Raw genomic sequence first — 15,358 nt, forward strand, 5'->3', positions numbered from 1 at the left:
AGGGTAGGGAACAGGAAAACAAGGCAGACTGGGACCGCTTAGGACGCCGTAAAGGTTTTCAAGGCCTGCGAAGCTCCATGTAAGTGGCTGCATAAATAATCAAATGTCTACTTCTCTTTTTTTTATCTTGTATAAAAAACTGCATGTAGTATAGTACTACATGAGTTAATTAAAGGATGGGTCAATAATAATGGGTTAATTTGTAGGGGGTTGGTCTGGTTCAAAGAAGATTACATCTTTCGCTTAAATCTTTGTAGGCTTGACCCTTTCAATAAAAAGATATCAGTTTCATTTTAAATGATGGATTTTTTCGATCGTGTGACCTATCATGCTCATATTTTTGCTATCCCTTTTGATCCAAATCTACAACACATACCTTAGTGTAATTTTAATTGTTTTCTATTTATGACTGTAGTACAACGTTTTTGGAACTGATCGGGGCTTTTGGAAATTAATTGTTTTCTGGAAACTGTTAAGTTTTCATGCTAGAGAGATTCTGGGGCGAGTATTAAACATTACCAAGCAATAAGATATTTTACAATTTCCCAATCAATCTAACATGTTTAGCATTAACAAAACTAAATACGTGTAAAAGGAATATTGAGAACTAGGTTTATTAAAGTGCTGTATTTCTTAAATATAAAATTTTGCATAATTATGGGGGTGGTTGATCATGTGGCAGCACCAAAAATAGTTTCTATCACCATCTGGCAACAGTTACAATCAAAGATAAAACACACGAGTGTAGGTGTAAGTGTGTTATTTGAAACACAATATCATTAAGAATTTTAAAAATAAGAAAGGCATCTGCCTGTTGATCACATATTTAACAACAACACATTACAACTTCACGCCGATTTAAGTGTGTACCCCAAATTTTGGGGTCATCAAGTATTCATATATTCAGGCTATTGTTCTTGCCATTGTCGATTACCTTCCGAAGAATCCACGAGCGGAATTCCTTTGATTTAGGTGGAATATGTCTGTTTTGTTTCGAATTTTGTTGCTTCATTGACTTTTTAATCCCCATTGTTACCTGAGTATTAAAGTTATCCATTAAAATACTCGGACTTGCCTGTTAAAAATTTGCTGCAGTCTGTGGGAACGCTTACAAGTCTTTTAGCGTGCCGGCAACTCTGGTTGCATAACATATTTTCGGTCACGCACCGTATTACAAAGGAAACAAGCCTGATAAATTTGAAGTTGATTAAAGCTTATAAATACCTGGTCTCCAATAGTATTTTTTTATTAAATACTCTTTTGCCTTGAAAATAATTTGGCGTTTAAAGAATTGCTGCGGAAGTTATTTATTAGAACGTTTTATTCATTCAGTTGCTCTGCAATCAAGAGCGAACAACTCTTTTCAAAATGTAAACAAGGCAAGCGGTGAACGCATTTAACGGGATGACACAGTTTTATTAGAGTGTAATTTCACTTTTTTGGACGTTTTCGCTTGCCTTTCAGTTTTTTTTGTTGAACAAAAATAACCGCATATTGTCAGTTCACCGATTTGCATGACATCTTGATTCGCAGAGTAGTCGAGTGAGACGGGAAATATCTAAAATCAAAACAAGAGCTGTAATCGACAGAACAAAACTTGCGGAGTTCATAATTCCTCGAAATAACTTTGTAGAAACGCTTGTATAGTTTCATTGCTTTGGAGAAATGAATAACTGTTATGATTGAATGAATGGATAACTCTCGGCCGGATTTTATTAAGCGATAGGCGAGAAAAAATGCTTCAGCGGCTTGCTTTGTACTTGGAAACCTCGGCAAGAAAAAAAATCCAATCTCGGTCCACAGTGGTCGAAATTTCTCGTTCAAGATCTCTTTTTGAAGCTCTCAAAATTCTCCTTTTTGAAAAATACTTGTCCAAGTCGAAGAAGTTTTGCGAAAGACTTAAATCCATAAACTTTTACCGCAATATGTGCGATAATTCTCTGCAGTTTTATTGACACACTTAGAACAAAAGGATACCTTTAAAACTTTGCGGCCCTGGGCAGCTTAATTAAGCCATTGTTCAATTCCTTTGAATTCGCTTGAGTCGTCCGCTATAAAATCTCACCTTCTTTAAACCGAGTCAAAACGAGCACTCTCGAAGGGAAAGTCCGGAGGAATAAATTGAGCCTTCAGGGTACAAAATCCAGCGGTTATGCCCATTTCTGAAATACACACTTAAATCGGCGTGAAGTTGTAATGAAAACCAAACAATACAACAATCTCAACTGTTAACTAAAGACCGTATTATCAAGGATCACAAGATATAGAGTGGTTATTGATTTGTGTCCACAAAGTAAGGGTACCTTTTTTTACACTGTGAAACGTTTATGTTGTCTCCCTTGTCTTTGTCATAATTCTTGAATAATTGACTAATCCCTCCTTACAACTTGAAGGTATCTACACTACTCTTACTAGGTAATCTATATCACTGTAAATTGAGGAAATGTCTCTTTTGGAGCCGTTATGATAAGCCGAAAATGATTTTAGTGTAAGTCACTTTACCTGAAAAAGCACCTTCTGCTAAAAAAATTAAATAATCGTGGCAATACAATGCAGTTACAGGAAGTTACAGGTGCCTGAGCAATGTGACTCAGAGCCGCACATAGATCAGACCTGTTGTTGCCCTGCGTAGGAAAGCTTGACTTGGAAATCTTTGATTGTGAGGTGGCGCGGGATATCCTCACAACGAACCATGCGCACCACCCTCACACAGTCAATGACCTCAGGAAAATGTGGCCAGTGACGATAATAACATTTTCAACCATTCCATACGCACCCAACACCCTGCGAATAAGATCCGCATTCCCCTCAACAGGGTAATTATACACCAAAACATTCTGCGCGCGAGGACCACCCACCGCACAGCGCTCTGCACACCAGTAATATTAACAATCTGATGGCCAATAACTTGGTGTTTGCTATTTTCCGAAGCAAAAGTTACGTAAGCGAATGTGCTGATGAATTGGACAGCATGACTATTAAAATTAGCAAAATGCTCTACAATAAACTGAGAACCTGCTTAGGGTTATTGGACGCAGCGAGACCGGAAACGTCCAAACTAACGGTAAGACGGAGAACCCGCTGAGCCATTGTAAAACAAACATGAACAGAAGAAAATTCAAGGAAACAGACCCACCAACGGAGTTGAGCCCTGATGGGCAGGGCCCAGAAAGGGACGGGTGACCACTCGAACGCACCAAGTGCGACACCAAGAGGCAACCCAAAGACAAACTAATCAAAAGCAAAAACGTACAGAAGTGAAGCTCTGATGCCAACCAAGCAAACGAACCGTGTTCAAGGCACTCCTGCTACCAGGTAAGCAAAAGCCACAAAAACTGTGAAAACCAGGGGCCGGTATCCACACAGGAATGCACACGCCTAGAAAACACAGCAACACTTACCACTAGGGCTAGTAGTAATCTAGTCCAAAAGTAGTAGAGTTCCGTGCCTCGCCATCAGGTAAGTTTTTTTTGCATTTGAGGTGAATGGCCGTCCCCCAGTAGGGTGGTGCAATGCCACCAGACTTAACGTCTAATACCAATCACACATCAAACAGGGCAGTACACCAGCACAGAAACTGACTGGGGGAATTGAACCCCTGCCCCTACATACACAGTACATGACGAACATCTATAGGACAAATGTTTACAGGACAAACGAACAAGTTAAAAAACGTAGGCACTGCCCAAAACTATGACTAAAACTCAAAACACACGCACTCGGAACCAGTCCAAAAGGAGGAAAGTAAAAACTAGACTTAAACTAAACTAGCAACAAACTAACAATGGACATGAACAGTCGGGAGACGCACTCACTCAAAATAGACCCAGCACAACCAACAAAGGGGACCAAGAGACCACAGACACACTCACTCAAAGTAAAAACACAACCTAGTACAGCCAATAAAGAGGACCAAGGAAAACAAAAGAGAGACACTCACTCAAACCAGAGATGAAAGTAAAATGAACCCCCCTACACTCTCCCAACAACACCATTTGCCCCCACTGTCTGTGGAAATAACGCTGGCGATGTGATGACCTGAACCTTTTGAAGAAAATGCAAAGGTGGCACTGTGCATGGGCCTTAATAAGCTCAATCAGAGGGAGAGCTCCCGGCTGGACATTGCAAAAGTGGTAGCCGTTGCGTCCTTCACAGGAAATACTTGGCTAGACTCAGAAGGTAAACAAAAACACTAGGAACCACAGCAAGTTCAGAAGCAGAGAAGCCAAAAAGGACATGACGGCACCACAGAGAAGGACACAGATACGAGGCAGGAAACATGACAAATTAAATCCATGTACGCTGTGAGCCAGAGCACAATTAAAAAAAAAAAGGTGAGATGAAATCTCCGGTGAGCCCACAAAAACAGTTTAGGTCATAGTCGTACCCAAAAGTGTTCAAGACACCATGAGCTACACACCTGCCAAGCCACATCAATGATGGCTCTATCAACAGGGCAGAAACTAAGCTGCCTTCAAGTGGCAGACCAGTACGATGAGACATAGAGGGGGAGGAACTTCTCTTCACAATGCGGGGGGTGGGGGGGGGCAAAGTTAGCAAACAGCAAATAAAGATAGGCCGACTTGTCTGTCATGGCGGAAGCCAAAGCCAACTGGTGAGGGTCCGACGAGGCTATCACCAAGGCCGCCTGAGATTGAGAAAGAGAACCATTGATGCCATGCCAGGCCAACAGCAGAGACTGATAAAATGAAGGGAGAGCACGAGGGCTAAAATCAAAAGGCCAAGAGAAAACTTCCATAGGGGAGGAGTTAAAGACAGTATGGAACCAGAAAGGCAAAAAAAACAGACCAGCTGGATTGCACCGTGACAAACCTCCTGACCCACTAAACTAACAAAGACTGAACTTTTAACTTAACGTCTACAGCAGAAAATCCTCCAACGGAGGGAGCCTGAACAACTACAGAGCGCGCCACAAGATCCTTTTTGTCTTTCCAGAAGAAGCTTAAGACAAGTCTCAGCAGTTCACCAAAGACCCAAGGGGGCATGCGAATGAGGGAAGCCACATACCACACATGGGACAGAGCTAGAGCATTTATTACAAGGGCACGACCCTGAAAGGACAAGATGCGCTGGTTTCGAGAGGAGAGTGTTCTCTACAGCCTCAATGCGAGGCCTCCAATTGTCCTCGTTGAGATTACCATGGCCCAAGAAAACCCCAAGGACCTAAATTTTTACTGACGACCACTCAAGGGCAACTGGCGCGTCAGAACGATTGGCCCAAGGCCCAAGCCAAAGGCCTTTCGACTTGGAGAGATTGAGCCTGGAGCCAGAACCTCGCTCAAACACATCCTAGACATTAAAACAAGTACGAATGGCATCATCAGAACACACAACCAGCGATGTGTTATCAGCATACTGTGAAATTGGTGATAAAGGGTCAGATGATCCGGGGAGACAAAGGCCTTTAATACGTGGATAGGCACGTATTTTACACGCAAGCACTTCAGCAACAAGAACATACAGAAGAGGAGACAAAGAGCAGCCCTGACAGATGCAACGAGACAAAGAAAAGAAAGGAGACATATAACCATTTCTATTAACGGAGCTTTGAACACCAGTATAAAACAGGTTGACCCACTGGAGAAAAGAAGTGCCAAACCCCATTTTGCGGGGAGTGGCATACATAAAAGACCAATCCACCCTATCAAAGGCCTTTCCCTGATCCAAAGACAAGATTGCAACTGGGGAGTCAAACATGGTGGCATAGGAAACCACATCACGGAGAAAGGCAACATTCTCTCCGATATATCTCCCCAGGACTCCACAGGTCTGGTCCTCAGCAACCATCAGATGGATGGCTATCAGCAGTCTAGCAGCAATAGCCCGCGCAGCAAGTTTGGAGTCAACATTCAGAAGAGATATGGGATGCCAGTTCCGCATATCTAATTGGTCACCCTTTTTGAAAGACAAAGAAATAATTCCCGGATGCTGAGAGAGGGTCAAGGACCTAGCAGCATAACAAAAGTTAAGGACATCAACAAGATCCTGCCCAAGAACATGCCAAAACTTGAGGTAAAACCCAGCCGGGGGACCGTCCATGCCTGGAGCCTTGCGCTTAGCCATACCAGACAATGCTTCGAAACATTCGACGACCAACAATAAACCATTGCAAGACTCCGATTGGACAGGCGGCAAGGAGGACTCAACCTTACTAAGAAGGGACTCCTGTGCATTAGCATCTGTAGGCTTGGCAGTAAAGAGAGACGAGTAGAAAGTAGAGAAAGATGAACAAAGACCCTTGGGAGACGCTACAATTTGACCATCATCGTTCCGCACGGTGGCAATCCAGCAGTCCCATGCTTCTTCTCAAGGCGGAAGAAGTAGTAGCTGGAGGATTCTCCCTCCTGAATCCAGCATGCCCGTGCGCGAACTTGGGCCCCCTTCGCGACCTCCACATCCAAAGCAGCCAGCTGCTGTAGTACCAACTTTTACAACCCCACCAGAGATAAAATACCACTATCAACGCCTTCCTTAAGGTGTGAAGCGAGTCTGGAAAAAAGGTCTCTCTTCACAGCATTCTCCGATGACTTAGCACAGCAATAATTAATGGAGAGGCCCTTTTAGTGTCGCACTTTGTAATAATTGTCGCACTTTGTAATACCTGTTGCACTTTGTAATAAAATTGTCACACTTTGTAATACCTGTCACTTTGTAATAACACCTGTCGCACTTTGTAATAAAATAGCTGTTGCACTTTGTAATAACAGACCATGACACTTTGTAATAAAAAAAGCTGTCGCACTTTGTAATAAACTTGAAATAAATGTCGGAGGACAAGTGAACCCAGTAATAAGTGTCATCATCCACGATAACATTAACAACAACAATAATAAGTGTTTACTTCATCTTCTGGCTTCAAGATCTTTCTAGGGAAGTACAACTCATTATATGCGGACGACCTTGATAGAGAGAAAGTGTCTACGCCTATGACAGAGAGAGTCGTTTAAAATGGGAGTTTGTATTGGAATTTCATGTTATTAAGTTATTAAAGGTGTCCTTATATGTGATCATATAAGCAAAATATTTGTAAAGTTTTGCTACTAGTACAGGCAACTAGGAAAATCACAAACTCAGAGCACAACCTGGTGCCACAGTCATTGTCATCACCATCATTATTGTCACTATTATTTTCGCACTAAGAAGTTCTTTAAAACATTGCATATCATGTCATTGTGCCATGATGACCACTACTAATGAATGTTGTGGAAATTTCGAATACGCTGGAATCTACATGAAACGGCATTATCAAGTATGGCCCAGCTAACATAACAAAATCTAAAGAAAATGCGGACACGAAAAGCAAATATTATTACGGTACAATGATACCAACAAAATATATGAGTCTCAGACGTTTATATTCAATTTCCATCTGGTATGTAGGTTAGTATCCTACTTAATTGTTTCACCAATATATGTCCATGATGAGGAACCATCCAAGACCTATATAACGCAGGATGAGCCAAGCATTCACCCACTTTTTATTTGAAATTATTCGCCTTAATTCAAGCACAACACTGCTTGAAGGCCCAAACATTTTTATGATTTTTTTGACACAGTCAATCAACAGCAGAGAATACGAAGATTTAGTGGTCAGGGAAGACACCAGAGCAACTGTAAGACCTGTTCCCACAGAGAGCGCACCCCTGCTGGGGAGGAAGCAGCCACCAGCAGACAACCAGGCCGACAGAAGGGCCCTATAGAAACAGGGCAGATGACGGAAATCACTGAACCGAGAGGGTGAAGAGAGAACCTGAACAGGAGAAACACCCCAGGTACAGACACACCAAAACGAAAAAAAGAAAACCCAAGTAGAAGGTGAGACAGCCAGGCATCTCACCCACTGCAAGAGAAGCGCCCGCACCTTCAACTCCACATCAACCACCGAGAAGCCACCACAGGAGGTAGGCTGCACCACCACCCGACCCAAAAGAACTTAAAAACGAGTTGGTTGAGTTCACATAAAACAAAAGGGGGCACATGAACCAGGGACGCGACATACCAGATTCAAGATAGAGCCAGTGCATTGATAATAAGAGCTTTCTCACGATAAGAAAGGGACCTTTGACGCCACATGAGCAGGACATGCTCCACAGCAGAGATACGTGGCCGCCAGTTATCCTCCGGTGAAGCCAGGGGACCAAGAAAAACACCCAAGACTTTAAGCTTGACAGATCCCCACTCAATAGCAACGGGGCAGTCCATACGACCGTTCCAAGACCCCAGCCAGAATCGGATGAAACGATATCAGCATCCAGGTGGGAGTCTATGGCAGGACCAGTGACGGACACACTGGCCGCAGAAGCCACAGAGAACCCATCCAAAGAGTCAGCGTCATCACGGAGCAAAGTGTCATTAAAATCAGATGGAGCATCAGCAGCAGCGACTGCGGCAGCAACTTCAGCAGGGGTGGGGTCTGGGACTGAATCACAGTCTCGATAACTATCACGCTGAGGGCAATCCCGCGAGAAGTGACCCTCAAGCCCACATTGCAAGCATTAATTAGGGTAGGGGCAACCCCGCGTAATATGACCAGGAGCGTTACACAGGTCACAGACCTGTTGCTGGCCAGCATAAGCAATTTTGACATTGACCTCACCGATAGACATGTGATACAGGATAGCATCATGGTGGACCATACGAACAATGTGTACCCCATCACCCACGGAAGGCATATGTGTCCGGTGACAAAATTTTATATCTTCAATAACGCCATAAACACGCAAGGCTCTACGAATGGGATCCTCGGCACCTTCGACTGGATAGTTATATACAAGGACATTTTGCGACCGAGGACCACTTCCCCGGACTGCACACTGCACCTCATTGATGTTGCCTGGCCTCAACTGCGAAGATCACTTTGGCAGTAGTACCAAAAAACTGGACAGCATGAATCTTATGGTGCGCAAAGTGCTCAACAATAAAACTACTGACCGCTTTGTGGTTGTTAGAACCGGCTAACTGCAAGACGTCCTAGCTAATGGTGCGGCGAAAAGCACGCAGAGCCATAACAAAACGGAGCAAAACACAGAGGACGAAATTAAAAACCCCGACGGGGTAAAGCCCTGATGGGCGGGGCACTTAACGAGACAGGCGACTCAAAAAGTAACCCAACAAGACAACAGAAGAATCACAAAACAAGGTTAAGCCCGCATGGGCAAAGCCCAAACGGGAGACGGGTGACGACCCAAGACCACTAAGGGTGGACCCGGTGGGGGGGCAACCCAACCAAAAAGAACAAAAAAGGCAAAAACTTACAAAATCGAAGAGTGTAACCAGAGAAGCTGTACTATCAAGTACGCGAAGGTCACCAAAAACTGCCAAAACCAGGAGCGGTAGTCTGGAAGGAGCAATCACGCCTAGAAAAGAGCAGCGACACTGATCACAAGGACAGGAATCTGGACCCAAACGGGTACAATTCTGCGCCGTGAGCATCAGATAAGTTTTTTTTTCCTCAAGGGGGGCATCCAAGGCAGAGTGCAATGCCAAGTCACCCATTTTACAATGTGGAACACACACAAAACCACAAAACTGAATGACACCAGACTATACACTACATGTTGACATACCTTAGGATGGGTGCAAAAGGACGCTAAAAGTCGCCAGGGTAATGAGCCCCGCCACCCCTTACAGAAACACATGACAGGACAAACATATACAAGGCAAGACGGCACAGCAGGACAAGTTAAAAGACGCAAGAGACACTATCTTACCGCACCTATCTAAGGATAACTACAACAAAAAAATTAACAGCCGAGAGACACCCCATGAAACTGATGGTGCGCTATCTGATGATACAAAAGGGCCAGGCAGCAACGCAGGGGCAAACATCCAGTTAAAACAAAAAAAAAAAACAAAACATGGGGCATTCAATTTAAAAACGCCAAAGTACACCAAGAGACAGATAAAGAGACAGTCGCCCCACCAAACACCAACCCCACCCGGCAGGGCTTAACTCCAGTGAAGAACACAAGAGACTTATCCAACAGCGCCAAGCTACCAGGAGACAACATAACACAAAATTACAAAAGGCAATTTTGCAACGCCAAAGTACGCCAGGAGACAGATAAACACAGGCCAAAAGAGTGCCCCCATGACGCTGATGGCACGCTATGAGATGGAGTTAGAGGGCTAGGCAACGCCACAGGGGCACAACAATTAGATTGAGACAACCAACCGTCCATCAACCACAGAAGCCACAACTCCACGAGTGCCCCACTGACACACAAAATAACCCTGACGACGAGAAGACCGAAAACGACGAAAGAAAACTGGGAGGTTGAAACAAACGCGCACCCGAACATTCTCCAGCACATCGTGGGCACTAGGGGCCACACCGCGAGAGCCAAAATCGTTCCTCGCAAGCCACAAGAAATACTTACACACTTTCAAGATATACACAAAAACAGGGGGGACACACCACAACTCATCCTAGTTGAAGCCAAACAACACGTGGCGACACTCCAGCGAAGGAGACAGGCTGGAACAACGGTACCTCAGAGATGACAACCGCAAAAGCACCGACTGAGCCAACGAACAGTGAAAAAAGAGGTGACAGAGAGATTCCACAACAGGGCCACAAAAACAGTCCGTGGGGATTTCATAATCAAAGGAAGCAAGCCGCTCTGCAGTATACAACAGACCGTGCGCGATCTTCCAGTTCAAATCAATTACCGGCCTGTCCGTGCCAAATCAAAATAACTGATCCCACGTAGCAGACCAATAAAGGGTACCAAAATCACGCGCAAAATTAGTGACACAGTGAGGATCACAAAGATGCACCGACAATAAGAAAGAATAGACAGGCTTGGTGGAGATATGGGACACAGGGGTAACAACAAGGCCTGTGGACAGACCAATTGCCAAGGACACCTTGACAACTGAGAAACCACCATCGACAGCCTTCCATGCCAACAGGAGATTGCGGTAAAAAGGTGGCAACCCACCCGGATCAAACATTGAAGGGCGTGATAAAACGTCCAACGGTGAGGAACCGAAACAAACAAAAGTGTGATACTCGAAAAACTGCGCCCAACAAGGCGAACCAGCAACAAAGCAACGGACCCACTGAACCAACAAAGCCCAAACCTTGAATTGCACAGAAACAACAGAAAAGTTCCCAAAACAAGATCCCTGAAAAACAACTCTTCTAGCGACCAACTCCCGGTTGCCCTTCCAGAAAAGCCCAAAGACTAGAATGTTCAGTTCCCGAACCACCCAGGCGGGCACACCAAAAATAGAAGCCATGTACCAAATATGAGAGAGGGCCAATACGTTGACAACAAGGGCCCTGCCCTGGTAAGAAAGGGTCCGCGCTTTCCAAGATTGAAGAACATTCTCCACAGCAACAATTCGGGGACACCAATTATCCTCCTCCACATTCCCAGGACCAATCACACCACCCAACACCTTTAGTTTATCAGACGTCCACGACAGATTAACCAGAGCGTCAGTTCGGCCATTCCAACTATCCAGCCAAAGCCCCTTTGATTTCCCCAGATTCAATTTTGACCTAGAACCGCGCTCAAAAACAGCATAAGATCGAAAAACCTCTATGATGGACTGATCCGAAGTGACTACCAAGGACGTATCATCAGCATACTGGGAGATGACCGGCAGAGGGGTAGAGCAACCAGGGAGGGTGAGACCAGAAATCGGGGCATTTGCACGAATGGCACAGGCCAACACCTCTGCATAGAGCACATACAAGAGTGTTGAAAGGGGGACAGCCTGACGAACACCATGCGAAAGATCAAAGAAGGAAGTCATGTGACCACTAAACTTAACAGCACTCTGGGGGCTGGCGTAAAACAAGTTGACCCAACTGATAAAGGAGAGCCTAAAACCCATCCTAGCCAAAGTGGCACGAAGAAAGGACCAGTCCACCCTGTTGAAAGCCTTTTCCTGGTCCAACGAGAGAATAGCAAAACAGGAATATTAGTGGAAGTGGCATAACCAACTACATCCCTAAGAAAAGCCACACTATTACCAATAAAACGACCAGGCACACCGCAAGTCTGACACTGATCAACAACAAGATGAATCACCTTGAGCAGACGTCCCACAATGGTGTGCGATGCGATCTTATAGTCAACACACAGAAGAGTGATGGGGCACCAATTATGGGGGGTCAAGCCGATCTCCCTTTTTAAAAGTCTGCGAGATTACACCATGCTGCCGACTCTTAGCTAAATACCCCCTACTAAGATAACAATTGAGAACCTCCACCAGATCTGCACCCAAAGCATCCCCTCCTTTAGCTACCCGGGGCCCTAAAAAATAACGCACCAAGTAATGCCATTTACACGTGCCAAACTCATCACGATAACTCTTAATGCTCGACACGCAAACTAGCACACTTGGTTTGAAAATCAACAATGTTTAAGTCCCCAGAGGAGGCGGCTAAACAGCATTGCTGACAACTGACCATTTCCGAACAAGGGCCCCAACCGGCTTAAAATCATCACAAACCCAGTTCGGGGGGGGGGGCCTTAGCGATGTGCCAAAACCTACTCGCCCCAAGAAATTTAACAATCATGCCACGCTCTATAAAAGAAGGAACTCTCTGCCACCACAAATCTAAAGATTGCTTTATCTTATCGAGCTTAGACTTCCAATTATCAGCATCAACATTAACTAATCCATTACTAAGATGAATACCCAAGATTCTCATTTTCTGCACTCATTTAAGGCCAAAGGGGGAAGCACATTTGCTTGCAACCGGCCAAGCCACATAGCCTCAGACTTGGTGGTGTTAAACTTGGCGCCGGTCCACCTCTCGTATCTATTCACTACAGACAGTAAATGACAGAGAGACCTTTCCGATTTAAGAAAATTGGTAGTGTCGTCGGCATACTGGGAAATCTTAAATTGAAGGCCCCTGAGAAAAACCTTTGATGTCCTTACCTTTACGAATCTGAGTAGACAAAACCTCAGAAACTAGAACATAGAGGAGGGGGGAGAGAGAACACCCCCGTCTCACCCCTCACTCTAAAAAATAGGATCAGTAAGCCGACCATTACAAATTATATGGGAAAAAACATTTGAATAAAAAACAGAGACCCAGGGGCAAAAGGAAGGGCCAAAGCCCAACTTAGTTAAGACCCTCATAAGAAAGGCATGATCAACTCTGTCAAATGCTTTCTCTTGATCAAGAGTAACTAAGATACCAGACTCATCCGCCTTATCAATCATATCCAAAAAGTCATGGCCTAAATGAAAATTAGAAAAAATAGAACGGCCAACGACCCCACACGTTTGATCCGCGTTCACAATCGAGGCCATAACCTCAAAGGTTATTTGTAATCCGTATTCAAAAGGGAAATAGGACGCCAATTTTTTGGCAAACGTCGATCATCTTTCTTGTAAAGTAAATGTAAGAGAGCCTCGCTTTGACTCAAATTAAGCGAACCGGTGTTATAACATTCATTAAGAACAGAATGTAAAGAATCACTAAGGTCGTCCCAAAAAGCAAAATAAAATTCAGGCGGAGACCATCAGACCCAGTCGATTTACCCGTCTGAAGGCCCGATAAAGCAGTAAATAATTCTTCCTTCATAAACAAACCTTCACACAAGTCAGACTCACAATCAGTTAAACAAGTGTCAAGGTCACGGATTAATTGTTCCTGAATTTGCATATCTAGGACATCCTTAGAGAACAAAGATTTGTAAAAATTAAGTAAAATAAGCTCAATGTGTGCCTGGGAAGACTTTTCTGTACCATCAACATCTGAAAGAGAAGAAAAAGAATTCTTCTCCGCACCCTTCTGCTTAAGGCAAAAGAAAAAACAAGTCGGTTTTTCACCCTCTTCTATCCACCTAGCACGAGATCGTATTTTAGCCCCCTAAGATCATTAACTGTATCCACATACCGGCTGTCACCAGAAAAAATTAACTGTTTGGCCCGGATTAGCTGCTTAGTTAACAAATCACGATCCCAATTTAAGCGCTTACATTTCTGGACAGAATAGTCCACACAGGCACTCCGAATTGAAACTTTTAAATCATCCCACCAAGCACCTAGAGGACTAAAACTAGGGATAAGGGAATGATGAGAGAATAAGATCTTGCACTTTAGCAACAAAATCACTATCAGCCAAAAGGTCGAATTAAATTTCCAAACACTGCTCCCGCTGGGGTTACCATTGTACAGGGACAGAAATAAATCTACATAATTGTGATCGGAGAGCGTGCAAGTAAAACGTTTATTATAACGCACTAAAGAGAGTAAAGACCGAGAAATAAAGAATTGATCTAATCTAGAAGCTTGAGAAAAATCACTGTTCACCCAGGTATAAGAGATCACAGAAGGATTCCTTTTGCGCCAGATATATACAAGACAGAAATTGGCCTTCAGAGCAGACAAGACTCGCTTGTCGGCACTAAAGTCCAACTTAATGTTCAGCCTGTCAACAACAGAGTCAATGCAGTTAAAATCACCACCTAAAACCAAAGATCCTTGAGACAGAAAGGTGTGGATATTTTCAAAGAAAACTCTGTGATCGGAAACGGTGTTTGTGGTGTTTGAGCATAAAGGCTGACTAAATTAAAATTAACAGAATCTATCTCAACAAGGATGCTTAAAATTCTACCGTCAAAGTAATGTAGGTAATGAATTATTTTCCCCGCAAAATTAGGAGAAAAGAGAAACGCTACCCCTGCAGACTTACCTACACCAAATGACCACAAACACTTGCCTTTCCACTTGTTCGCAAATAAATCGGCCGATCTCTTACAAGAGACACGTGTCTCCTGAAGAAACTAAACATCATAATGTAAATGCTCAAGCTCATGAAGAAATGAATCCCACTTGCGAGCCGAGGCTAAGCCCCAGAGATTTAGACTGAGAAGTTTAAGTGCCATATTGAAATAGAGAAAAATAAGGATTAGCCCCTATCACTACTATGGCTGCAGCTCTGCCTCTTGTACTTCTTCCTATCAACCACCTTCTAAGCCTCATCTTAGTCAGAACTGTGATCGGAGCGTCGGTGACTGGGGTAGTAATCCCGGTAAGAACGAGAGTGGCAATAATACTCCCGGTTACGCTCATAATCGCGATCATGGTCGCGCACCTGAGGCCGATCCCGGTCCGGATCTTGACAGTGATCCCCACGACGGTCTCACTCTTGATCCCGTTCCCTCTCAGGGTCACGCTCAGGCTTGCGATCACATGAAGACTCGCGCAAATGCTTCTTAGAGGACCTTTCTTTAACCTTTACCTTTTCCTTTGAGGGGGACTGCTTCTTCGCTTCTGGGGAGGTCTGGTCCATCTCTCAGGGGGTGCTCCTTCTTCTCTCTCGGGAGGGACTCTGACAAAGGGGAGTTGAGCTTGTCTGCGT

This window comes from Porites lutea, chromosome 5 (genome assembly GCF_958299795.1).
Source record: "Porites lutea chromosome 5, jaPorLute2.1, whole genome shotgun sequence".
Lineage (NCBI taxonomy): Eukaryota > Metazoa > Cnidaria > Anthozoa > Scleractinia > Poritidae > Porites > Porites lutea.